Raw genomic sequence first — 27,559 nt, 5'->3', positions numbered from 1 at the left:
GTTTGGTTCTGGAGACAATATGGTCTTTCATTTCATCTCCCAACATTTTATGAAAAATTTCAAACATGCAGAGAAGTTGAAAGATTGTACATGGACACCCATCTACCCATGGATAGGCTATACACACTTAGACTATACTAGTTCTCTTTTATGATGGCAAATGAAATTGAGTAACAGGTAGATCACTTGAGTGTAAACTGCATTTTCATGTACAATGAAATTTTCCCATCCACCTCCCCAATACTACAGGAAGTGGGTGAGGCACAAGGTCTTATGTGAAGACATGAGGCCTGATCATCATCTTTGCAAAATGAACTGCAAATGTTGACTTCAGAGACAAACAATAACAACACTATACACCAACACAATCACTTCACCAGGCTGACTTATATTTCACAGAATCATATCAATTAAATAAACATCTACAAATATCATTTCTCCTAAGAAATCGCATTGTTATTTTTTCAGCAATGAATGTGGAGTATTGTCTCAGCGACAGATATCAAGACTTCACTGATCATAAGAGCAAACATAAAGCAGAGACTTTATTAGCAAAAAATGACACCCGCTGGATTTCCCTATTATATAAAGCATACTTTTAAAATCGACTTCCATAGTCATTTAGCTATTTTACTAGATTAACAGACATCTCATCTCCACCAGTGGAGAAGAAAATGGCAACTCATACCAGTGTTCTTGTCTGGGCAATCCCATGGACAGAGGAGCCTGGTGGACTACAGTCCTTGGGGTTGCAGAAGGGTCTGACAGGGGTCAGACAGAAGCTAGCAAATGAGCACACCTCCACCAAAGCAGATGGAAAGTTTACGCTTAATGCTTTATACAGCCTATATACTGCTGAAGTTGGAGACTTTCTTTACAACTTAGATTTAATATATGCCTAATCCAGTGCTCCAGTGGTCTCTGATCCCATCATCACTCATACAGTCTTTAGGATATGACTTGAAATGGTTTAAGGAAATGAAAAGCTACATAGTCTTCTTAAGGCTTAAACTTCAGCTTTCATAATCTGTCTTCCCAACCCAAGGATCAAACCCAGATCTCCTGAATTGCAGGCAGATTCTTTACCATCTGGGCTTTCCTGATAACTCAGTTGGTAAAAAATCCGTCTGCAATGCAGGAGACCCTGGTTCAAGTTGTGGGTCAGGAAGATCCCTTGGAGACAGAATAGGCTACCTACTCCAGTATTCTTGGGCTTTCCTTGGGGATCAGATGGTAAAGAATCCACCTACAGTGTGGGAGACCTGGGTTCGATCCCTGGCTTGGAAAGATCCCCTGGAGAAAGAAAAGGCTACCTACTCCAGTATTCTGGCCTAGAGAATTCCATGGACTATATAGCCCATGGTGTCGCAAAGCCTCCGACACGACTGAGAGACTTTCACTTTCACTTTCTTTACCATCTGAGCCACCAGGGAAGCTATCATTATCTACAGCCAAGTTGAATAAAATATAGTACATATTAAAGTCTTTTATTCAACATCTCTCATTTTGTTTTCTCTACATGTGCCTGCCTTATAAAAATGCATTTTAACATCATTCTGATGGTATGTAGATCCATATTTCAGCAATTTGGGCATACACACAGACACAATCTAAGATCCAAACAGGAAGCTAGCTATTCATAGCTTTTCCTAGGTGTATATAATGCCCATCTCTAGAATAAAGAACAAATCTCAGACATCACTTGAATAGTGAGAGGTCTAGCCCTCTTCTCGGGGGTGAACTCCAAAGACAGGGTCTCCAATATTCTAGCACAGTGGTTCTGAGTATGGTTTTCAGACCAGTAGCAGCATTCTGGGAACTTAGAAATACAAATTTTAGGACCCACCTCAGAAGTTATGAACAGAAGTTGTGGGAATGAGGACAGTAAGCTGTGTTTTAACCAAGTCTTGCAGGTGATTCTGATGCTTCCTAAAGAGAACCGTTAATCTAGCCTGTATGGTATGAAGTTCTTCCAGCAATGGACACCGGTCTTGCCACTGCACTGGTAAACCAATTCTATTCACTTTTGCCATACTCTCGGTCATTTATAAGGTGTTAGAGATCACTTTGGTTCTATTTTTTTTTTTAATTGCTCTTAGTTTCAGAGTGTTATCCTACTTTCTATCCCATTATCTTTCCTATTCTCATTTACTTTAAAGGGTGTCTTAAAGTAGTAGTATATGTAAGAAGGAGTGTGTTACTGTTAACTTCAGCCTGGACAAAACAGCTAGTTCATTCTTTTCCATCTAGTCTCCTCTCCCCCAATAACTGCATGAATATTTTTCAAGCTCAAGTTTCCTTCTTCCTGTTTCCTTTACATTTCTTTCCACATTTAAAAAAAAAAAAATTGTAGTAAAATACATAACTCTATCATACTTATTTTTTGGTCTAACAAACACATGTAAATGCATTTTCTGTTGATTTATATATATTGTGTTGCCATTATCACTGGTTTATAACTAACCATGCTTGCAATTTTGTTTCTACTTTAATTTAATATTGAAATTTAATGATAACTTTGTGGCTTGTTTTTCTTTTATTTGCAACTCTGAATTCTGTGATTCTGTGTCAAGATAATGCAGATTGTACAATGTTTAGATTTTTTAGATAACAGAGTTTACTAAAGATTTCTTTGTTGCAGAGTATACTATTTGTAATTAAGAACTATTTGTTACAGTTGTATCAATATGGGCAAATTATACCCTTCAGATTTTATTTCCAACTAAACTACTATAAAATAATAATACCCTTTAACTGAAGGCATTTCTTAAAAAAATCAAATGAGCTAATGGATATGAAAACTGTAAGCAAATTAGGAAATGCTAGATTTTTGTCCATTTCATGAAAGCTATTATATCTTAATTTGTACAAACATTGCAATATATACTCTTATATTATACCTATATTTTTAATTATTCAACCATTTATTCAGTCTTAGCTATGTACCGTGTTACTATATCAGGTATGTCTGCCTCTGCCTGCTCAGTCACCCAGCCATGTCAAACTCTTTGTGACCCCATGCACTGTAGCCCACCAGGCTCCCCTGTCCATGAGATTTACCCGGCAAGAATACTGGAGAGGGTTGCTGTTTCCTACTCCAGGGATCTTCCGACCCAGGGATCGAACCCACATCTACTGTGTCTCCTGCAGTGACAGGCAGATTATTTACCACTGAGCCACCTGGGAAGCCCCATATCAGGTACTGATGATAAAAAATATGAATAAGAGACTAATCCTGCCCTCAAGGAGTGTTTAGTGAAAAAACAGCCATGTCAAGAGTATGGAAACCATTATAAAAGACATGATCTTAAGCAATTTACTAAATATTCTCTCTGCCTCAGTTTCTTCATCTTCAGAATTAGGATAACAACTCATAGTTGTCATCACAGTGGTGTATAAACAAGATGGCCAGCCCTCCCTCAACAAAGGGGTGAGCACTGGCACATTTTAAGTCAATCAGATATTGTTTTAAGGTTTTTGGATCCTAAGCAATAAGTTAGAGAGAAGAAAAATACAGCCAAGTTTAGATTCCACTGGCCACATCTTCCCTGAGAAAACCTGATTGTGATGTTACCTACACCTTTCACTCTACTCTGGTTCTGGTCTTCTCTGAATCTGGTGAAGATCTCCATCATTTCTGGGAACATCTTCTAACTTGTCAATAAACCCCTTTTCTGCTTCAATATCTAGAATCGTCTTCTCTTACTTGTACCCTCAGTATTTTAACTAATCAAGAAATTTTGAAAAAAATGATGTTTCATTTCTACAAGGACACAATTGTGAAAGAGGAATCACAAAATTAGGATTGAAATCCAAGAGTGTATAATTTACTGGTAAGTTGTTAGGCTTGCTAAACCCCAGTTTCCTCACCTGTAAAAAGTGGGTGGGCCTAGGATGTTCTCACGCATTGTTGCCAGAGGGACCACTTGTCAGGCCACTATAGATGCTTTCCCTTCATCCCCCATCTCCCCGCATGGCTTGAGGGGCAGATGATTCACAATAGTCGCTTGTGACAAAACTCAGATAAAATGGATTTCCAGAATACTTGAATTACAGCTCAAACGCCATTTTATCCACGATATTCCAAACTGAAGGTAAACATCACTGCATTTTCTTCAGCAATGCTAATGACTTTGTATCATGTTTCCTGACTTATGTCTTCCCTTATTTCTGGCTGCACTGGAGCATAAATTACATTGAGGTACCATCCCTATCTGATTTCTTTCTCATTTCCAAGATCTAGGTTAGTGCCAATCACCAGTCCTTACTCAATAAATATCACAGGAGTTTTTCAGAATGAGTTCTCCCTAACTATGGCTGTGCCATGGATACTGAGTGAGTGTATGTAGCTGAAAGGAAAACCCCAAGGAAATGCCCTGATCAGTTTCCTTATTCTCCAGTGAGAATGGAAGGATGAGTATCAAACATGACTCTATTTAAGAGGAGGATGTGGGTAGAGCATATTATACAGCTGTATCAAAACCCACCAAATCAGTGGGGAAAAGAGTGTTATAAAATTCACCTTTGTGTCTGTAAACAACTGCACTGGATCCTACATTCCAGCCACTTTGGACATGTTATACCACACTGGGACAAAAACAAAGATCAAAACAACAAAACAAATCAGAACAAAAACCAAATATTTTTATTCTGGTACACAGGTGAAAATCATCCTTATTGCATTCCATTGTTAGATTCTTTGACAGAAATTGTTTGCTAAATGAAGCTTCTGTCATTTTCACCAAAATTTATGGCCAATTTGAGGGAGAATTTAATTGGGCATCTCATAGTACAGGGAAAACTAATAACTAAAATGAAGTGAACTGTTAGAGTTTATCCATATAAATGATAAAATCCTTTCTCACTTTGTTTTTTTTTTCTTTTGCTGAGAGAATTTACTTGAACTCTATTTCAGTGAATCAGATGACAGGATAGTCTCAAACCAACCTACAAATGAATATTTCTACAAGGTGGAAATCTATCAAGAGTCCTTCCTTCTGGGAATGTGAAAGGTCAAAGAGCCTCTAAGAGTCAACTTGTTTTCACTGCTGGATTTAACATTTGCTTGCGGTCCAAATCATGCATTCATTGGCCCTTCTTTATTACAACAATAACACTGTGACTCCAAAGAGCAGAATTCTTGCCCCATCTCTGCCTATGTAACTTTAAGGAAGGGCCTTAACCCTTCTGTATCTCAGCTTTATCATCTCTAGGGGTGAGGAAGAATTGATGCTTTTGAACTGTGGTGTTGCAGAAGACTCTTGAGAATCCCTTGGACTACAAGGAGATCAAATCAGTCAATCCTAAAGGAAATCAGCCTTGAATAATCATTGGAAGGGCTGACGCTGAAGCTCTAATACTTTGGCCACTTGATGCAAAGAGCGGACTCTTTGGAAAAAGACTCTGATGCTGGGAAAGATTGAAGGCAGGAGAAGAGAGGGAAAACAGAGGATGAGATGGTTGGATAGCATCACTGACTCAATGGACATGAGTTTGAACAAACTCCTGGATATAGTGAAGGACAGGGAAGCCTGGCAAGCTGCAGTTCATGGGGACACAAAGAGTTGGACACGACTTCACAACTGAACAACAACAAGGAAGAGAGAACTGGATATAATGATTTTATAGTTCTTTAATCTCTAATTTTGTCTGTGTAGTTTGTAAATCTTTAATTTTATCTCACCAGGGGTGTGCAATGTGATGGATTTCACATGGGCACTACATGTCAAGTTCAAGAGTTGCACTGGCTTAAGGCACCATCCATGTCTTACTGTGTCACCTCCCTGTGGCCCAGCAGCACACGGGATGGAGGAGGGATGGCTGGGGTAGGCAGAAGGACAGCTCAGAGACACTCAGAGGCATAGACAGCTTGCCACTCCATCTGTCTGGTGCAACATAATAAGAGGAGGCATCATCTGCTTCATCACCTCACCCAGTGGTAGCAGTCTGTGCGGATGCTCTAGATTTGTTCAGAGATTCAGCTGTATCACCCCAACAGTGTCTAAGATGCCAATAATCAACATGTTTCTGTTGAAGAATCAGGCCCACAAGGCCAAGTCATACAGTCATTAGCATCGTTAGGCAAAAAACGTGACTCATTCCGAGTCCAGCAACCACCCAAGAAGCCATATCAGTGAAATTACTGTATTTGCACATTACTAATTTCCTTTCCCAGTTGGCCAGAACCCAGTAAATAACAGTGTATGAAATTCACCTGAAACATACTGGACTAGCCAAGTAGACTCGGGCAGCCACATCCCCCACTTTGGAGTGAAAAGGGGACCGATTCTAAGGGCATTTAAGTTATCCTCCAAATGTCAGCTCCATATAAATACCAAAATCAAGCAAAAACGCTTGGGTGGAAATCCATTCTCAATTTACACCTGAATTTTATGAGTCCAAGTGAGCCGCATGTGAAAATGTCAGGTAGAATTCCTTTATGAAGTTTTACATGACTTCCAGGAGCACAGATCTGGTCTGAAGTGGTATTTGACAATCCGAGTGCAACATTCAGTGAGGAGCTGAGTGAGGAACAGTTAAGTGGAGAGCAGACAGAGTGCCAGTGTGAAACCATTGCAAAAACACACCAGAGATATCTTCTTGCAAATTTACAATGATGTAAATAAATCACCACTCCAAACCCTTCCTCAAAAATCTTAGACCTTAGTAACTAAAGGTATAAGACAGAGGGTATATTTTAGGACTAGATGATTAGATTCACTGAGATTTTTAAAGGATTATCATCAGATTCTCCCAAGCATTAAGCATTCCCCCAGAGTATGCTAATGATTCCAGGCTCCTAAAATTATGTATAAATGACTCCTGCTACATGTCTTACCTTAATATCTTAATGGAATGCTCCAATGCCATGATCCATAGATATGAAACCATGAATAACTAATTTCAACTCTGTCAACATGATTTTAAACAGGTGCTCAAGCTGTGCTGACTTGGAAATGTATATAGACATCTGATTGGAAAAGCACATGACAGTCACATTTCATTTTTTTAAAAAGTCATCATCACAGAGAACAGCTTCCAATCTGTAAAATACAAAGTGTTAAATACTCTCTCTGTGGTCACTTCTGACTCTAGACTCTTGGAATGCTGCCTGGAAACCAGTTAATCTCTAAGACAGAAACCCTCAACATCAAGCAGTTTGCAAATTTCCATATTTAGGCTGAGCAAGAGGCTTACTCAGAACCCCAAATATAGAAAGGAGAAATTTGGAAAAGGGAGCGAAAATTGAACATTAAGTATCTCCTATGTGCTGACCTTATATGCAAGTCTCCAGTCATGAAATATATTCCCACTTCAGAAACACAGAGAGTAATGTGCAAATTTTCTAATTTACCATGAAGCAGTATAACTAACCCCTTAGCAGCCTCTCCTGACTGTCTCTATCATGATGGCTTGTATCACATTTGGGCATCTATACTAGTTACTGTCTAAATAAGTCATGGTCTTTTTATTCACAAGTGTGATGGTTAATTTTATATGTTGACTTAGCAAAACCACAGTGCCCAATTGTTCACTCAAACATCAGTCTACATGGATGTTGCTGTGAGGTAGTTTTTAGATGTCATTAACATTATTTAAGGTTTTTATTTATATTGAAGTACAGTTGCTGTACAATGTTATATAAGTTACAGGTATATAATATAGTGATTCATAATTTTTAAAGGTTATACTTCATTTATAGTTATAATAAAATATTGGCTATATTCCCTGCATTGTACAATATGTCCTTGTAGCTTATTTTACACCTAATAGTTTGTTCCTCTTCTCCCCCACCCCTAATGTGCTCTTATCCCTTCCCCTCCCTGCTGGTAACCTAGTTTCTTCTCTACATCTGTGAGTCTCCTCTTTTGCTATTGTCACCAGTTTGTTGTATTTTCTAGTTCCACAAATAATTGATATCACACAGTATTTGTCTTCCTTATTTCACTTAGCATAATGACCCCTAAGTTCAACCATGTTGCAACAAATGGCAAAATTTTGTTCTTTATGTCTGGGTTGTATTCCATTGTATATACATCACATCTTCTCTATCCATTCTTCTACTGATGGATACTTAGGTTGCTTCAATATCCTGGCTGTTGTGAATAGTGCTGCTAAATGAACATTGGGGTGCATGTATCTTTCTTAATTAGTGTTTTTATTCACATTCACAGTCTACTTGCTGAGTCATATGGTAGCTGTATTTTCAGTTTTTTGAGGTACTTCCACACTGCTGTACACAGTGATGGTACCAGTTTATATTCTCAACAACAGTATATGAGAGTTCCCTTTTCTTTACATCCCCACCAACATTTGTTTTTTTGTGTCCTTTTTGATGACAGCCATTCTGACAGGTGTGAGGTGATATCTCATTGTGGTTTTGATTTGCATTGCCCTGACAGATACACTATGTTGAGTAATCTTTTCATGTGCCTGTTGGTGATCTGCATTTTCGTTTTGGAAAAATCTATTCAGTTCTGGCCATTTTTGTTTTTTTTGATGTTGAGTTGTATGAGCTGTTTACATATGTTGGATAATAACCCTTTGTCGGTCATGTCATTTGTAAATATCTTTCCCATTGAGTAGGTTATCTGTCTGTTTTATCTATGTTTCCTTTGCTAGGGAAAAGCTTTTTAGTTTAATTAGGCCCAATTTGTTTATTTTTGCTTTTATTTCCTTTACTTTAGGAGATGAAAAAAAAAAAAAAAACTTGCTGCAATATATGTCAAAGTGTTCTGCCTGTTTTCATCTATGAGTTTTATACTATTGAGTCTTACATTTAAGTCTTTAAACTATTTTGAGGTTACTTTTGTATGTGATATTAGAGGACGTTCTAATTTCATTATTTTACATGTGGCTGTCCAGTTTTCCCAGCACTCCTTACTGAACAGACTATCCTTTCTCTATTTTGTCATAGGTTCATTGACTATTTCTGAGATACTTCCACACTGTTATCCACAGTGACTGCACCAATTTATATTCTCACCAACAGTATATGAGAGTTCCATCTCATATACTCATATACATGTTGCTCAGTATATAAAAAGAAGGCATGACTTTATTTCTGAGCTCTCACTCCCATTCCATTGATTTACATGTCTGTTTTTGTGCCAGTACAATATTGTCTGGATGACTGTAGCTTTGCAGTATAGACGGAAGTCAGGGAGTGTGAGTCCTCAGCTCTGTGTTTCTTAAGATTTTTTTCTCTCTTCTGTATCTTTTTCATTTCCATAAAAAATTTTAAAATAACATTTTATTTATGAGTTAAAATTTACAAATAAAATTTATTAGCGTCTCTCATAGCTCAGTTGGCAAAGAACCTGCCTGCAATGCTGGAGAGACACAGGTTCGATTTCTGGGTCGGGAAGATCTCCTGGAGAAGGAGATGGCAACCCACTCCATATTCTTACCTGGAGAATCCCATGGACAAAGGAGACTGGTGGGCTACAGTTCATGGGGTTGCAAGAGTTGGATATAACTTAGTGACTAAACCACCATAAAATTTTAAAGTGTTTGTTCTACTTTTGTGAAAAAAAATTTTCATCAGTATTTTTATAAGGATTGACATTTAAATCAGTGAGTTCTGACTAAAGTAGATTATTCTTCAAAATGTGCATGGGTCTCACCCAATCATGGAAAGGGGCTCTAAGAGAAAAAGAGACTAAGAATTCTCCCTCCAGACTGCCTTCAGACTCAAGATGGCAACACCCATTCTTCCCCGAGTCTCTCAGACTGAAGAATTCAGACTTGCTTGTCCCTGTAACTGCATAAGCCTGTTTCTCAAAATGTGGGATTCCTGGTTGTCAAAAAGTAGAGTATTCCTGTAAAGATGTTTGTAAGCTGAAATGGTGTACAGCAAAGAAGCAGTTACCTCAGGGCACGTCGTGCTAATGGATGCACAGAATAAATCCAGAGAAAGCACAGATGCTCACAGACACAACTCAAAGTCTTGGTAGCCCAGTGTTGAGATGCCCAGTGGGGCTGATGGGGAAGGGGCCTGGTGGCCACTCTGGGTACCAAGTGCATCTATAGGCTCACTGCATAAGAAATGCTGGACTTTTGTTTCTTCCCCCCGCACCCTCCCAAAAAGTAAATATCCTCTCTGGATTTCTTACAGTTAGTAAACATAGGTACTAAGTGAGTCTTTTGTAAAAGTGAAGTGGCATAGACTGAACTTTCTAAAAGCGGGAGATGCCTGTAAATATTTTTCTCTTTGAATGTATGTGTATATATTCCACTGGTCTCTTCTGGAGAATCCTAACGAGTCTAAGCTTTACTGTCTATTTCTGTCTGTATTTGTAGGTGGGTTCCCCTTTGCAGTGATAAAGATGGTCACTGGCCACCTGGGCTTACATTTTGCCACCTCACATATTATGATGTGCAGGCACCTCTCCTTCCACAAAGACTCAGGAAGAGTTTGAGGAACCAGGAAGTCTTAAATCAGTCAAGCCTGGGCCTCTTAAGTATTTGCAGTACAGGGAGATGGTCAGAGGAACCCCAATGGACTAAAAATAGGTGATGCCTAATTACCCAAAGGAAAATGAAAATGCTATCATGAAAGCAGAGGAAGTGGATAGTGGGAAGGCATATTACCAACACTCCATACACAGTCCAGAGCACTTAGTCAGCACTTAATATTGCAGGCTACCTTTACATGAGCACCTGCTTTACCTCCTTAAGTAAATGATAACATTATGGAAAAGACCACTTCTTAACAGCTATATTTCCTCTGGTTATGAGTACTCTGAATTCTAAATTTCCAACTCTTGTTCTTGTTACAAATCTAAATGCATGAACTCAAACGCCATTCATAGACTGTGCACAGTGAGCTTTGAGATGAGTGATATATAAGATCAAGTAAAGAGCAATTTTTTTTTTAAATTCACAAACCTCTGTTCCTAAATATTCACAAATATTGTACAATATGACCTAATCCACTCATAGCAATTAAGTTACCTAAATGGCTTTCCTAAGTTGGAAAGCATTAAATAAAGTTTGGTTGCTGGGATGCAAAAATCCAAGACACAGTTCATCCAAAATAGATGAAAACTTTCCTCTGAAGTATCAATAACATATCAATAGTCAAATCTGCTACTTTATTTAGGTAAAAGAAGCATCAATCCCAAATGGCAAACCTCCTTACTAAAGCCCTTGAAGCAACTTACTATTGATTCATAACTATACCTTTTTACAACACACACTACATAAAATTCTGCTTCACAGAAACTATTTATTACAACATTTCTGGTCATTATGATCAGGTAATTATGACCACCAGTGCTGATTCTTTATGACCCCTTGAAAAGCTAATACATTGGACATAGTCCTTGGCCATAGTGAAAGAATTCTAATTTCCAACAAGAGAATGTAGCAAAGCTTGACAATTAAAAAATCAAAATATATTTTCACACATACACATACCTCATGAGCCCTCTTTTTTTTTTATCATCATTCATCCCTCAAAATAACAACAGCGTCTGCACAACGCCCCTGCTGTACTCATTTCTTAACCTCCAATACCTTAACGTCTGTTGATTCACTTCCTACATTTCATCTCCCAGGCAACACCTGGTCATAGTTTCAGACTCAACACGACATTCCTGTAAATACACTTTCTTAAAACCAAGATTGGATTAAATTACCCTCCTGAGTATTCCCACAGTACACCTTGCTTAATGCTAAAATGACCTGCAATATCACATTGAAATAATCTGACAAAATGATTGTCCCCCTGCTGCTGCAAATATAGTTTCAGACAGCAGGGCTTATGCCCCATTCATCTTCCTTACAACATCCTCTCACCTCCCAGAACATTCCCCATCAGATGCCTTTCACGAACCCGGTTCAAAATAAACTGAAGAGAAGGGTTTGTGGAACTGACAACAAATCTACAAGAAACATTTATTCATTTAAAAAGAACCAGACAGGTGTATTCTCAAAGTTTAGCTGTGATACTGCTGAGATATGTAATCCTGGGAAAAGTCATGTGCATGTCTGGGATTTTTGGTTCTTCATATGGGAATTCTAAGAATAGAATCAGGGATCTCTCCACAGAGTAATTATAGTTGCAGACGCATGCTATTAGCTCCAGATGACCCACTACTTAAGATTTAAGGATCAGTTAGCATTAAAAGACTCGCAGACAAGAGTCAGAAAAACTGCAAAAATGTAACATGACTAGGATATATCCATTTGATGACCATGAGAACAAAGATAATAATCTACTGGCATGACCCTAATCAAAGATAATGATTCCTATCACAGTTAAGCAGGCTGTGCCTAATGTCACTAAAATATTCAAAAGAGAAAACCAAGGCAAGGGCATTCATAAATTCAGGTTGTCAGCAAGTCTATCTTGGATGAGTCTGTGAAATTCACCGATGTTTTCTCCTGGTTCTAGAGAGTTTTAAAGAAAATCTTGCAAAATCAACCTTTTGATATTTTATTTAAAACTCAACTCAGACTTAGAAGGGACAGGAATGAGTTTTCTGAGATATTGGTCTATATCTTGATTGGGGTTTGTTTTACACAGGTATGTGCCCTTGTCAAATCCCAAGAAGTGTCTACTTAAGATCTGCATGCTTCACTGTGTATATATTTTGACTAAGTAGTTAGGAAGAAGTGTACAGATACGTGTAGTTTACTTTGAAATGCATTGGAAAAAGGAACTAATGAACGTGAAAGTGAGATGAATAGACAGAGGATGAAGAGGGTAAAATGTTAAAGACATAATTCCGTTGGTGGGGATACTGGCATTCACTGTGATATAATTTCAATTTAATGCATGTTTGAGAATTTTCATAAGATGATGGAAAGATTTTCAATAAAAAATTAAAATCAGAAATGGACATTTATAGAACTACCAAGTTTGTCTTTTCAGACTACCATATTTTTAAAAAAGTATTCTAACCTATGGTCAAGAAATGCAAATGAAATGCTTTTTTACTGATTTTTACACATTTTAACTCAGAATTTTTCTATAAGAATATTTCCCTTTCTTGACAGTTATCACATCATTAAGTAAAATGGTGTTTGTATGTATCAGTGTGTCTATGACAAAAATAACTATGAGAGTATTAAGGAAAAAAATCTTCTCAGGATATGGTGGCAGGATGTTTTAGTCAAAGAAATAAACAGCAACAGACCTCAGAGAGATAAGCTTAACCTCAAATTTTCTGTCATATTAAGAAAGAGGCAAAAGGAAAAACAGAAGGTATCCAAGTGCTCAAAACACTAATGGAACTAATGTTCTCTCCCTCCTGCCACAATCCTAGGCTCTGCTAAACACGTTAAAAAAAAAAAAAAAAAAAGAGCTACATCAAGAAGAAAGCAGATTGGCAGAAAAAGGGAAATTACTGGGACTGTTTCCGGGAGAAAAGAGGTGGTGGAGGGAAAGGACTGAGCATTGCTGGTTTTCATCACTTTTCCAAAAGGGGAACATCAAATTCCTTAGAAGCAAAGCTGCTTCTTGCCAACTTCTCCTGCTATTTGCAGAAATATTTAATCAAGCGATTGCATCTTCAAATATTTGTGAATAAGCAGATAGAATTGCTAGTTGCCTAGCGAAAAACTTAATACTTCTCTTGGGTCCAAGTGTGCCACTTAACTTTAAGCATCTGAGATGTAATTTATGCCACGCACTACATGAAAATGAACTGGATCACATTCTGCTGTTCAACAATAACACGGGTGCAGAATGCTGGCACTCATCACCCCTGGACACTCTGCCAAGCAGGAAGAACAAACACCATCCTCCCCAACTGGTAGGTATCCACGTATATATTTTGTTGACATACAACAGTGTGTCAGGGAGGTCACAAATATGTCTATGATGGCAAACAGCTTGAGTGTTAGCTTACTCAGAAATAAAAAAGAAAAAAAAGCTCTAATAATTGTTTAACTCGCACATTTCCGCAGTACCAAGAAAGTACATCTAACCCTCTTCTGTTAGTGAGACAATTTGGTAGTCAAAATACATATGTTTTAACGTACGCATATGTGCTACTGTTGTTGATAGCTATGCTAATTAATATATTTCCCGGAGGCAGTGGCTTCAGGTAAATAGCATGATGAAATATGATCTTGGAAGAACTAGACACTGCAATTAATAGCTCCTATTACTTTCCAGTGACTTCCTCATTCTCAGTACCTCAGATGAGAGAATGCCTACCTTGATTTCACCCAGCTTGGAAATGAGATCAAGTGATCCTCAAGCCAGCTGCTGACATAAAAGTCCTTGGGCTATCATTTCACACTGGGAGAAAAACGGAATCATCCTATGTTTCTTCTCTTCTTCTCTCTCCTCCTCCACCACAACCACCCCTACCTCCATCCTTATCACTACCACAAACATCATAGATTATAAATACAATTATGTTTCTGCCTCTTTGTTTCTAGACGATTGTAAAAAGGGTTGGGTGGTTTTTCAACAAACTTTGAGGACATGGTATGGGTGATATGATTTAATGTTAAGGTCAGTGAGGCACAGAAGGAATCAACTGTGAGAAGTTCTTGAGGAATGCCTCAAAGAAATGGTCATACATTCTCCCAAAGAACCAAAATTGAGATGAAACTGTAAGTCAGGATAATTGCCAATAAAGAGAGACAAGTCATACGTATGAATACCATAAAGAAATAAACAAAGATTTTGAATGCAAGACCCACAACAAAGATAGCAAGAGGAAAGGTGATTATTTGTGATGGAACTAATTCTCATGTAGTCTCCCCTATATGATATTCTCCAGGGCAGAGGTTGACATTTTCTGTAAAGGACCAGACTGTAAATATTTAAGTTTTGAGGACAAGAGTCTTTGTTACCACTTTGCAGCCAGAGTGTGAAAACATTCACATGCAATATGTGAAGGAATGAGTGTAGCTGTGTTCTGATAAAATTTTATTGAGGGGCACTGAAATTTGAATTTTACACAATGTTCATGTATAATGAGATATTAGTATTATTTTTTTTCAGCCATTTACAAAATTGTGAAACTATCCTTAGCATGTGGCTTGTACAAACATAGGCAACTATCAGGATTTGCCCCATTGGCCATAATCTGCTGACCCTTGCCCTAGGATGAGGAACTCAGGAATGGATCACTTAATGATGGTTAACATCTTTTCTTAGATAAATGAAGAAAATATTGTTAAGGATGGTTAAAAACATAAGTACCTCTCATGGACTGAAAACTGACTATTCAACTAAATTGTGATGTTGGCAGTATTACCCCACTTGTAGATTAGAAAATAAAGCTTGGAAAGTTGAAAACCTACCCAAGACCTCCCAACGGGTATTCCACTATGCTAATTGGCTTCTCTGAGAAATAATGAATTGAACATGTTTGGCACTTTCCCCAGCCTACTTTGTCTCTTGGTGAGCACAGTCACTGGAAGAGGACACATGTAACCAGAAGTAGAGCAATTCTGTTTCTCATTACCTGTCCCAGAGAATGTAATTTCAGTGAAATGGGAGTTGTAGCAAAATATTCACAAGCTATAGGACACACACTACCTGCTGACAGAATAGAAATGTTATTTTGGAAAATCTATAGCTCTAATAGCTCACCAAAGAAACTGGAGATTGTAAAGAAAAAAAGGGAAATTATTAGCTAGTCTCAACGCCACAGGCTGTTATGACTACATTTCTAAGTTTCATTGTTTAGTTTTTCCATGAGCAACAGAAACAGAAAGTAGTAAGAAGACATATAATCCCAGTTCAATGGCAAAACACATACCCCCACCCACCTACCCACCCACACACACATACACCCCTCCTGGGGAATGCATGATGCTTCATAAAGAATACACATGATATAGTGAACTGATAAGAACTTTTCTGTATGTGCTGGAAGAAGTGAAGGAGGTATGGATTGCTCAGTGTCTCTATAGAAACCAAAGAATTTTCATAACAGAGTATACAAGAGAGGAGGAGAAGGAAATTGGGGCCAGGGCATTGCATTAAAAACACAGACTTCTTACATCAGCCTCTCAACCACTAATCCCAGAGTGGATTTCAGAGAGTTCACTCCATCCTGACCTGCTGAATCACCACCATCCCACAGATTTAATCCTCTCTAGTGGTGCCCATCCCCCTGCCTCATGTTTTCCTCCAAGAAATGGCTCCAAATATCTCTAACCTGATCCCATTAAATAAGGCATAGAGCAGGGTTTCTCAAACTCAGCAATCCTGACACTTAGGGCTGGATAATTCTTTGTTGCATGGGTACTGCTCTGTGCCTTGGACGATGTTGAGCAGCAGATACAGACAACTGTCTCCTGAAGAAGGGGGAGGGGACACCTCTTCTCCTACTCCCCATCTCTCTCCATCTTCCCTAAAAGGAGTAGGAAAGAGCTTGTACAAAGCAGTCTCTAGCAAGATGCAGACAAACGGGCTGGGTCAAGAGTCATAAACAAGAAGAAAGATGAGATCCATCTGGACTGGGGAGGGGATGCAGTTCTATGGGAGTGGGGCATCTGTGGCAAATCAACCCTGCCTCTACCATCGGATTATCTGAGATGTGCCTATGAAGCTGCTGTCCACGGTACTGATGTTATAACTCTGGCCGAGATTCTTTATTCTAGAGGCCGAATAGTTGAGAGCTGCCACATTTCAAGGAACCACTTGCGTTTTGAGGAAGAGATTGCCAGTGGCAATTTTAGCAGACCAGTATTTAAATATCCTTCCCCATTTCCTTTGTACAACTTCAGGGGCTGGACTGGCTGCAGTAAGAATGGAAATGTAATTTTCTCACCAAACTGGCAAAGACTGGATGGAGCTTCATAGCTAGAAATAAGTTGTTTTAAAGCAAATAAAGAAATGAAGTCTTGGACTTTACTGTTACATGCTTTTGTCTGCAAGTTCCAGAAATCTATGTTGTGTTAAACTTTCAGTTTCACTTGTGGATGATTTAGTAAAGGGGTTCAGATGAGCCACCCCAAAAGGTGCCATTTTGGCATGTGAACTATTTTGAACTTAAGGTAATCAAGAACCAGCAGACCCAAGGAAAACTTCTACCTCTCTCTTGACTAATAAAAGGGCTTTAGATAAGGGGCCTGGCCCAGAAAGAGAGCTAAAACCAGAGATAACTTTTTATGTGAATGACCTATCCATACGGTAGTATAAACATCTCCTTACCAAACATCTGCTCCACTTACTGTCCTGAGAATTAACCTTCTCCTCTTTGAATCCCCAGGTTCCTATCCCTATCCTCAACTCAGAGTGGAATGTAGTCTCAAATGCCCACCTTGCCCTCCTGTCCAATATTCTTATGGAAACTGTACATATATAATTACATTTGTTTACCTGTCCTCTGCTAAATTGACTATTGGATTAGTTAGAAAAAACCATAGAGAAAAGTGTTTCTTCTCCTACAGGTGCTATAATGAAACCCAGTAAGTGTTGTATCTCCTCATCTAGTCTCTGTTTCTTGGTTTAATGGTTCCCTGACCGTCAACTTTTTCAATGTTCTCAATGCTTAACTCTGACTAGTGGCTGGGCCATAGTCATGCTTAGCTCATAGAAAGTGAAAGTCAAGTGTTAGTCACTCAGTTAAGTCTGACTCTGCGACCCCATGGACTGTAGTCCACCAGACTCCTCTATGTAATTCTCCAGGCAAGAATACTGGAGTGGGTAGCCATTCCCTTCGCCAGGCGATCTTCCCCACCCAGACTCAGCTCACTGGCCTGCACTCAAGTAATGGCTCCATATGCAGTGAGAGTTACAAAGACCTACAGAGGGAATACGGCTGAATAAACACTTTACTGGGTAAATGTGTATTGCAGCTGGTAACTGGATGGGACTATTCCTGCCTCTAACCTTGTTGAAGGGTTAACCTTGCTAGATGGCTCCTCATTATCAAGCTGCCTACACTCATCTGCTATTTAATAAATGCAGGTTCAAGCTAGGCATATTGCTCAAAACAGAAATCACATACCACTCAGAGCAAATAACCCTGTCCTCCCACCAACAGCAGAGAGCTATGTGCGTATGATGTATTTCTCTTTGTGTGTGTACACACATTTGCAATTATTTTAATTCCATGTATTTAGGATGATAAAATACAGCGTGGGTAATCAGTAATTGGCTGGTGTGGAGACTCATGACTCATACCTTTCACACCAAATGATTCCTTTGAATCTTGGGTGGAAGGTGGTGCCTGTGGGCCTTTTAATTTGGCTGCATTGCAAACTGTGTTGGGAAAAAACCCAATGTGATCCAAAGGAAAATACTGAGAAAATAGCTATTTTTCTCTCAATAGGTAGAAATAAGCAGATTATTTTTTTAAAGGCACTGTTCAAAGCACAACTGCAATAAGCAAATTTATAATCCCTTCAAATTCAGGATACCATATATTCATATTTTAATAAGATACCAAATTAGTTACAGTTTTTAACTTCACTCTTGGTATCCCTTAAGTCCCACCCAGATATAAATACAGACTTTTCTGCTCAATTAAGAACAAATATGTCAGGATATGTTAATAATTAAAGATTCCAAGTTCTAGGAACCATGTGACCATGTTTCCCATCCTTCTCATGATGTGAACTTACTGTCAGCTCTAAGCTAGCCTCTGCCCCTGCCTCTCTGGATCTTATATTCTTCATCTGCACAATGAATGGCTACCTAAACAACTGCTAAGACTTCCTCTTACTGTAACATTTAATAGTTGCATCTCTCTAATGATGCAAACAACCCTACCAAAGAACCACACTTTGAGCTCCCATTCAATTGTAAAAAACATTGTTCATTCACGGAATGAGAGAATGAAATCAAAAGAAGAGATAAGTGTTTACAATTGTCTATCAGAAACTACAAATTCAAATGTCTACAGGAGGTAGGCTTGCATATAAATGGGTGAAGCTGACCTGGAGCAAGTAGTGGGAACCTTGAGGAACCAAGGAGCACAGGCTCTACCTGCCGACAGAAGGCAACTTGTCAGCTCCAGTCCACAGCTGCTGCGCAGGAATGCAAGCTGTCATATTATCGAGAGAAGTCAAAAATCCTGACTTTTCTGTTGGATCATCTGATATTTAACTGACTGAAACTTTCTGTGGATGATCTCTGGTAGGCTAAAGAAAAATCATGGTCCCTTATTTAAAAAAAGCCCATCTTCTTCCCAGCTAAGGTCACACCGACCTTGGCTTCAGTTAGTCTAGAGGCTTAAACTCTAGGCTAAGGACTACCAAATGTAAAATCTCTACTTTGGCTCTCATTCTTAAACCTCAGGTCGTATGTTTAATAACCTCCAAGGCATCTCCACTTGGGTGCCACGAAATCTTAGTAGCACCAATTTACAAACAGTTGGTCTTCTCCCACAGCATGTAAGGTACAGCTAACCTGGGTCAACAAGTAGATCTGGATTGATGTATGGGTTAAACCTGCCAGAAAGTGGTCTCATTCTCAGGCTACCGATGTTAAGAATATTGCTACTTCCCCAACAGCACTCATCTGCTCTTTTAACAAATATTTAGGACCCTGTTCATTGATAGGAATCACAGAACTCTCAGAACAAGAATCTTCGTCCATGTACCAATGGCTGGGAAGTTAGTTTACTGTTTTTGTTCAGTCACTAAGTGGTGTCCAACCCTTTGCGACCCCATGGACTGCAGTATACCAAGCTCCCTTGTCTTTCACTATCTCCAGGAGTTTGCTAACACTCATGTCCATTGAGTAGCTGATGTCGTCCAGCCATCTCATCCTCTGTCAACCCCTTCTCCTCCTGCCTTCAATCTTTCCCAGCATCAGGGTCTTTTCCAATGAATCAGCTCTTCACATTAGGTGGCCAGAGTATTGGAGCTTCAGCGTCAGTCCTTCCAGTGAATATTCAGGACTGATTTCCTTTAGGATTGACTGGTTTGATTTCCTTGCTGTCCAAGGGACTCTCAAGAGTCTTCTCCAGCACCACAATTTGAAAGCATGAATTCTCTGATGCTCAGCCTTCTTTATGGTCCAACTCTCATATCCGTATACAACTACTGAAGAAATCATAGCTTGGACTATACGGACCTTTGTCGGCAAAGTGGTATCTTTGCTTTTAAATATGCTGTCTAGGTTGTCATAGCTTTTTTTCCAAGGAGCAAGCATCTTTTCATTTCATGGCTGCAGTCACTGTCCACAGTGATCTTGGAGCCCAAGAAAATAAAATCTGTCGGTTTCCACTTTTTCCCCATCTATTTGCCATGGTGATGGGACTGGAAGTCATGATCTCAGTTTTTTGAATGCTACATTTTAATCCAACTTTTTAACCTTCATCAGGAGGTCTTTAATTCTTCACTTTCTGCCATTAGGGTGGTATCATCTGCATATCTGAGGTTATTGATATTTCTCTCGGCAATCTTGATTCCAACTTTTGCTTTCTCCAGCTGAGCATTTTGCATAATGTACTCTGGATAGAAGCAATGACACCCCAATCCAGTACTCTTACCTGGAAAATCCCATGGATGGAGGAACCCTGGTAGGCTGCAGTCCATGGGGTCGCTAAGAGTTGGACACGACTGAGTGACTTCATTTTCACTTTTCACTTTCATGCATTGGAGAAGGAAGTGGCAACCCACTCCAGTGTTCTTGTCTGGAGAATCCCAGGGACGGGGGAGCCTGGTGGGCTGCCGTCTATGGGGTCACACGGAGTTGGACATGACTGAAGTGACTTAGCAGCACTCTGGATAGAAGTTAGATAAGCAGGGAGAAAATATACAGCCTTGACAGACTCCTTTCCCAATTTTGAACCAGTCCGCTGTTCTATGCCCACTACTAACTGCTGCTTCTTGACCTGCATACAGGTTTCTCAGGAGGCAGCTAAGATAGACTGGTATTCCCATCTCTCTAAGGATTTTCCACAATTTGTTATGATCTACACAGTCAAATACTTTAGCGTAGTCAATGAAGCAGAAGTAGATGTTTTTCTGGAATTCTCCTGCTTTCTCTATAATCCAATCTGTGTTGGCAATTTGATCTCTGGTTCCTCTGCCTTTTCTAAATCCAGCTTGTACATCTGGAAGTTCTTGGTTCATATACTGCTGATGCCTAGCTTGAAGGATTCTGAGCATTAACTTGTAGCGTATGAAATGAGTGCAGTTGGGTGGTAGTTTGAACAGTTTGGCATTATTCTTCTTTGGGAATGGAATGAAAACTGATCTTTTCCAGTCCTGTGGCCACTGCTGAGTTTTCCAAATTTGCTGACATATTGAGTGCAGCACTTTCCCAGCATCATCTTTTGGGTTTTTAAATAGCTCAGCTGGAATTCCACCATCTCCACTAGCTTTACAGGTGGCAGTGCTTCTTAAGGCCCACTTGACTTCACTGTATAGGATGTAATTCTCTTTATATGTACTCCCACTTGAAATTATTTTAATTCCATGCACTTTGGGATTAAAATACAGTTTGGGTAGTCAGGGACTGGCTGGTGCATTTTCTCCAAACAAAACTCAGGTTACTCTGTGGTTTGGGTTTTCTCGTGTCCAAAATCACAGGGTATAATATTGTCAACTGAGGTTAGAAATGGGAATGGAAATACAACTGTGCAGTATCAGCTGATATAAAGCAAAACCACCGCCATCTACTCTTTCTTCTAAAATGCAATTTAAATAACAAGTGGCTCAAACAGATGGAAAACAAGGCTTTCATCTAGCAAAGAAAACATAGACAAACCTCCTACTTTAACAAAATAAACAAGCCCACAGAAAGTAGTTAGGTTTTCTTCTTTAAATCACAATGTTGTTCTATGAAGCTTACTTCTTGGATTCTAAACCTTAAAGCTACTTCTAAAATTGTCAAATCAGTGACATTTTTGGAAGGACCCTTCTACTTTTATATCTTGTCTTAGTATAAGACCAAATGCTACTAAGTTTAATGGAGTAATATCACCTCCAAATGTGAAATAAAGCTACATGAAAACATGCTATGGGGGAAGAATTGAATTATTTCCTCTAGTTTCTTCAGAGGTTTATATGCATTCTTGTTTAAAAATTATTTTTAACATTTTTGGTATAAGTTAAAGGGGATGGGACGGGGATCAGGACACTGAAAGTATTTGCGCTTTCACTACTTCTCAAAGTGTGATGCTGAAGGTACCTCTCTTTGAATGCCTTTCTTCAGTTCTGCAGTAAGTTACTGTGCATTTTTATCCCCATTACTTGACCTAACAAAGATGATTCATAGTGTAGACATTTTCAGGTTAAAGACCAGATGGTAGATAATGTACATACAAAGGAGAAATGGCAGATTATCATCACCAACATTTCTGCAAATTAAAATAACCAAAGCTAACTGCTACATAAAGAAAAGGGCTAATCGCTAAATAAATGTAGTTTCCATTTCACAGGGACTTAAGGCTAATCTTCCTAGTCCACAAGTTCTGGCAAGTACAAATTGTCTTGCTGATTTCTGAACAAGGCCATGGTCTGCCCAATAACACTCCTAAATGTATTCTCTCCCCAACTCCTCCCAGTCCATCTTGTCTGAGCATTTCTGATCCTTGTTTTATGATTTTAATCTGCACAACAATATGTTCACACAGATATTAATAGTAAGAAAGTCAGAAGGATATGACTTTTTGTTAAATTATTTTGTGACCACTAAAAAGAAAAAAAAAAAAAGTTGAAATTTTGCAAGTAATTTAAAAAACAGGTTGGGGAAATAGTACTTAAAATTGAAAACTTTTATTCCGGGAACAAAATTAGGTGATTACCATTGTTTGGATATACCTAGATTTAATTGTATCTGACATGTTCAGGGTCCATGCTTTGTCCCATGGTCTATATTGTGATGTCTGAACTCTGCATTATATTTTAAATACATGGGTCAGACATCAGACTCTAGATCATGCTGAGAAGGAAATAGGAAAAAATGGCACCCGGGATCCACACCTACCACCAACATATTTTAAAGCCAGTTACATAACTTTTGACAATTTCTCTGTTTTGCCTTCGGCTACAGAATCCATCATTTTCATATTCCCTAACTGTCCAGGATTCTCAGCTGCAATGCTTTGGTTCTGCTGATCTATTCTGCTCCCTGCCTTCTCTCTCCTTTGTTCTCAATGGGATTCATTCATCTTCCTCTCCCTTAGAAGCCTTGCTGAATGATTGACTTTCAAATCCCTAAATCACACAGAGTGCTAATGGATGTTAATGGCTTCCTCAAGTATTTAAATTTTAAATGGAAACTCCTATAGGTAAGCTAGAAACCAAAGGGATGAATATTTAATAGTGTGAATTGCAGAAAAAGTAAAGACATTTTAGCACCAGCATTCTCCACTAGTCCTCATCATTAAAGCCCACCTTTAAGATAGATCTTATAAATTATATATAAATGTCAGTTGTCCTCAGAGTTTGGCTGGAACAATGGTTGCAGTTTTAAGACAGGCTCAGAGACCCGTGCCCAGAGATTCTATTTAGGTTTAAGGGAGATCCCAAGAATCTCCATTTAAACAAACAATACAAGAGATTTTACCTCAGGTGGTCCTGAGAGTGTACTATGAAATACCTGAAAGGCAACTGGGACATTCGTAGTTAAGGATTGAGAAGGCACCACCTAGAAAGGCCACTTAGTTGCAGCTCTCAGTTACCTTTGCTCAAATAGCTAAAGGGTTCAGAAGAATCATTATTTTACTGGGTTCTTCTAAGGAATAAACAAGCTAGCATTATACCATTATTGACCATCATCATCATCAATGTCACTATTAACATCAATAATAATGGAAAAACACTTGAAGTGTATTCATATGTGCTGGGCTCTGGTCTCTGTTTACATGTATTAAGTCATTTAATCCTCAACATATGTTTAGAGGGACTAACTGAACTCTGTTCAAGCATGTGCAGATAACTATACTCCTATGGTGAAAAGTTAATACCAGGAAAATCACATCATCAACAAAACTCTGAATAGAAGTTGCTGCCTAGGACTGTGTGTGTGTGTGTGTATGCACGCACAGGCATGAGAGAGATATGTGCATTTGTTCAGGGTTTATCAATCTTGTCTTTACTGTTTTTTCAAGTTAGCAGCCTTATCTTTACTATTACTCTACTCAATCTCTTGTCATTTTCCCTTTTTGTTTGAAAATACTGTACCAAAGTCTGAGAAGCATCATCTTTCTTTTCCATTTCTTGTTGTAAAGAGCTTGTGACATTTTCAGAGATGGACATGCTATCACAATAATGGTGGATTGTTTTGACTTACAGGGAATCTAAGGAGAAAAAAATATCCCCACACAGGAAAGTGACAAGACAGACCTCAATCACTCCAAAAGATGGGGTCAGTGATTGGTACAGTCTGTCCAATCTCTCCTTTGGTTTCACTGAAAGCCAAACACACACCTGGACACTGGCAGCAGAAGGAAAACCATCTTATGAATGATAAGAGCAAAATGCACTGTTGCTAAGGCCCTAGAATGAAATTAGGAAGGCTGGGCACTTTTGTTGAATTACATTGAGTTAAACAATGGAAAAAGACAGGTCCTTGAAAATATGGTATAATATGGCAGCAGGGTGCAATTTTCGGTAATTAGAGATTTGACATCCCTCCCATACCTTTCAATGTAAATCTTCTATTACCCAACTCCAGGTATTCAGAGTTACTCTTCATGTTCTGTATACACTCCATGCATTTTCACCTCGGTGTTTTTATTTACTTCCATACAATTGACTTTGCCTGCTTCCAGCCTGGTGCATGACCAGATTCTAAGTGCTCATTAAAGTGGGTGTTTGAAAGCATCAGCTTCTCTGGAGGCTCAGATGGTAAAGAATTTGCCTGCAAAGTGGGAGACTCAGGTTTGATCCTTGGGAGGGGAATGGCTACCCACTCCAATTCCAAGGACAGAGGAGCCTTGTGGGTTATAGTCCATGGGGTTAGGGACACAACTGAGCAACTAACACTAAGCTAAATACACATAAACTGGTTTTGACAGAATCTGTCGATTTGTTAAACTGAATTACAATGTACTTGTGAGTTTTGAAGGTGAAAGTGAAGGTGAAGTCGCTCAGTCATGTCTGACTCTTTACAACCCCATGGACTGTAGCCTACCAGGCTCCTCCGTCCATGGGATTCTCCAGGCAAGAATACTGGAGTCGGTTGCCATTTCCTTCTCCAGGGGATCTTCCCAACCCAGGGATCAAACCCAGGGATCGAACCCGGGTCTCCCGCATTGGAGGCGGAGGCTTTACCTCTGAGCCAACAGGGAAGCCCAAATAGGACTTCAACAGGCCCCGCTGGGATTTGAACCCAGGATCTCCTGTTTACTAGACAGGCGCTTTAACCAGCTAAGCCACAGAGCCCATCTTAATCTTTGAAGAGCTAATCTTTGAAGGTGAGAAACAATCAAATTCCTTAGATGATGAAAAAAATCTCTGATATCCTCGCCAAAAAAGTTAAGAGACTGCAGCCAGGAGCCTAGATCATGGGTCACCTTTTCTGTAAAGATGTCCTTGATTTCTTTAGCCCACAGGTCAAGGCTAATGGTTAAGATTTTCTTGAGTCCAAAATCAGCACTTTATTGGCCTGAGTCCTCTAAGAGACCATAAATGTTTCATGTATAAGGGATGTGGTTTATATATTCTAGAATCTCAGCATCTGTGGACAGTAGGGATTCATGTTCCTTAACTTGTACTTTTTATTTCTGCAACACTTCTCAATAGCTTTATACCTAGTGGAGGATTTATAAGTATGTGTGAATGGATGAAAACTCCTATCAAAAGAACAAACACAATAATATTAAGTAAACATCTAAGAAATACACCATTTGCCTAATATTTTCACTTTGTCATGATACTTTCAAAAGGGAATTTATTTGTTCTTTTAGGAATCCAGAATTTTTTTTTCTTGCTCTTTTCCAAAACATAAGGCATTTTTCAATAACAATATTATACATATTCATTCTAACAATTTAAAAAATAATTAAAGATGGAAAAAACTGGTGGCAACAGGAATGGAAATAGTAAATTCATTTAAATGAGTTTATATAATCACCTGCCATAGATTTTGAGTGATTCACGAGAAGAAAAAAAAACTATATACATAATGCACACATATGCATATACAGAGAATACATACACAGGTACACACACATAGGTGTGTATGTATGTGTAATTAATGTTCATTATAAATGGGACAAGGTACAAATTACATAGTAAGATACTTAGGATGGGGTCTTTTGGAGAAACGCATTTTGAGGAAGGAAGGCTGAGGAGGAATATCTACTTGTTTCTGGACTCCTGGTTAGAGGAAGTCTGGGGTCTCTTTCTCCTCAACCTCCACAACTTTTCAGTCAGTGCACACATTTATCCAGCACCCTCTGAGTCTACGGCCGCGGCAGGTAACTGCAGAGCCCACATGTCCTTGCACAGGCGGTGGGACCACACGTACCTCAAAGAGCACAGTTGGGGTAGAGCAAAAGCACTTACAAATTCTATGTAATTACTCAGTAGGCTAATCTCTGATCTGCACTTCTAGGTCATAACTTACATATAACACTTTGGCAAATTTATAGTCTCCTGATCCATGGTATGGCTAGAACTATTACCTGGCATTGCTATTAATTTACTCCTTTATGTCTTGCTTCCCTTATGGCTCAGTAGGTAAAGAATCTGTCTGCAATGCAGGAGACACAGAGATGCAGTTTTGATCTCTGGGTTGAGAAGATCCCCTGGAGGAGGAAATGGCTACCCACTCCAGTATTCTTGCTTGGGAAATCCCAGGGACAGAGGAGCTTGGCGGGCTACCGTCCAAAGGGTTGCAAAGAGTCAGAGATGACTAAGCATGCACGCACACATGTCTTTCTTTCCTAAACCAGATTATAAAATTTGAGTGGAGGGCCATATCATGCACTTTTCCCTATCACCTTGAATACTTAATTCAAGGCTCTAGCCACATTATGGTCTAAATAACCTTTAAAACTATGGCAGTATTTTCTAAAACTCTTCTCTGTACATTTTATAGTTTAGCCATAACATATCATGTCCAATTTCCTTTACAATATATAATTTCAAATATCTGTTTTCCTTGTTACAAAAGCAATATATCCACTGTAGAAACTCTGAAAACAAATAGAATATGCAGAAGAAAATGGAAGGTCTGTATAAACCCATCACCCCAAGGTAATTAATGATAGCAAATTAGCATACTGCTGTTATTCCCTTTTTCCCCCAGAGGTCTATTTTCACTTTTACAAAACTGCGGTCCAACCTTCCATTCAAATTTTCATTATACTACATACATACTGCATTCCAATCACCTTTCCATGTAATTAAATATTCTTTAAAAACATTATTTTTTAATGGATGCATAGCTCTTCAATACAGAAATTCCATAATTTAATCATGGACCTTCAATTATTTGTTTAGGCTGTTAGTATTTGTTAATTATGCCATGATAAAAAATTCTCAACATAAAGAACTGCTCATATCTCTGATCATTAAACAGATTCCTAGAAGAGGAAATATTGAGACTTCTGATGCATATTGCCAAATGGCTTTCTAGAAAGTGTCTACGTCTTTGTAGTCCTGCCAAGAGCACAGAGAATGCCTGTCTTACTGGATCCTTGCTAGGATTTAGCACCACCGTGTTTTCCAA

General features: G+C 38.9%; 1 protein-coding gene and 1 non-coding gene across 4 annotated transcripts in view; both read right to left on the bottom strand.

Annotated features, from left to right (window-relative positions):
* CNTN4 (contactin 4) overlaps positions 1-27,559 on the bottom strand; it is a 975,711-nt gene that overhangs the window by 375,914 nt on the left and 572,238 nt on the right. The window lies entirely within an intron of this gene.
* Positions 25,193-25,266, bottom strand: TRNAT-AGU. Its single transcript has one exon. It is a non-coding gene; the product is annotated as a tRNA-Thr (tRNA).

This window comes from Cervus canadensis, chromosome 22 (assembly GCF_019320065.1).
Source record: "Cervus canadensis isolate Bull #8, Minnesota chromosome 22, ASM1932006v1, whole genome shotgun sequence".
Taxonomy (NCBI): Eukaryota; Metazoa; Chordata; class Mammalia; order Artiodactyla; family Cervidae; genus Cervus; species Cervus canadensis.
Note: the sequence above shows the minus strand (reverse complement) of the source record. Positions and strands in the feature narration are given on the sequence as shown.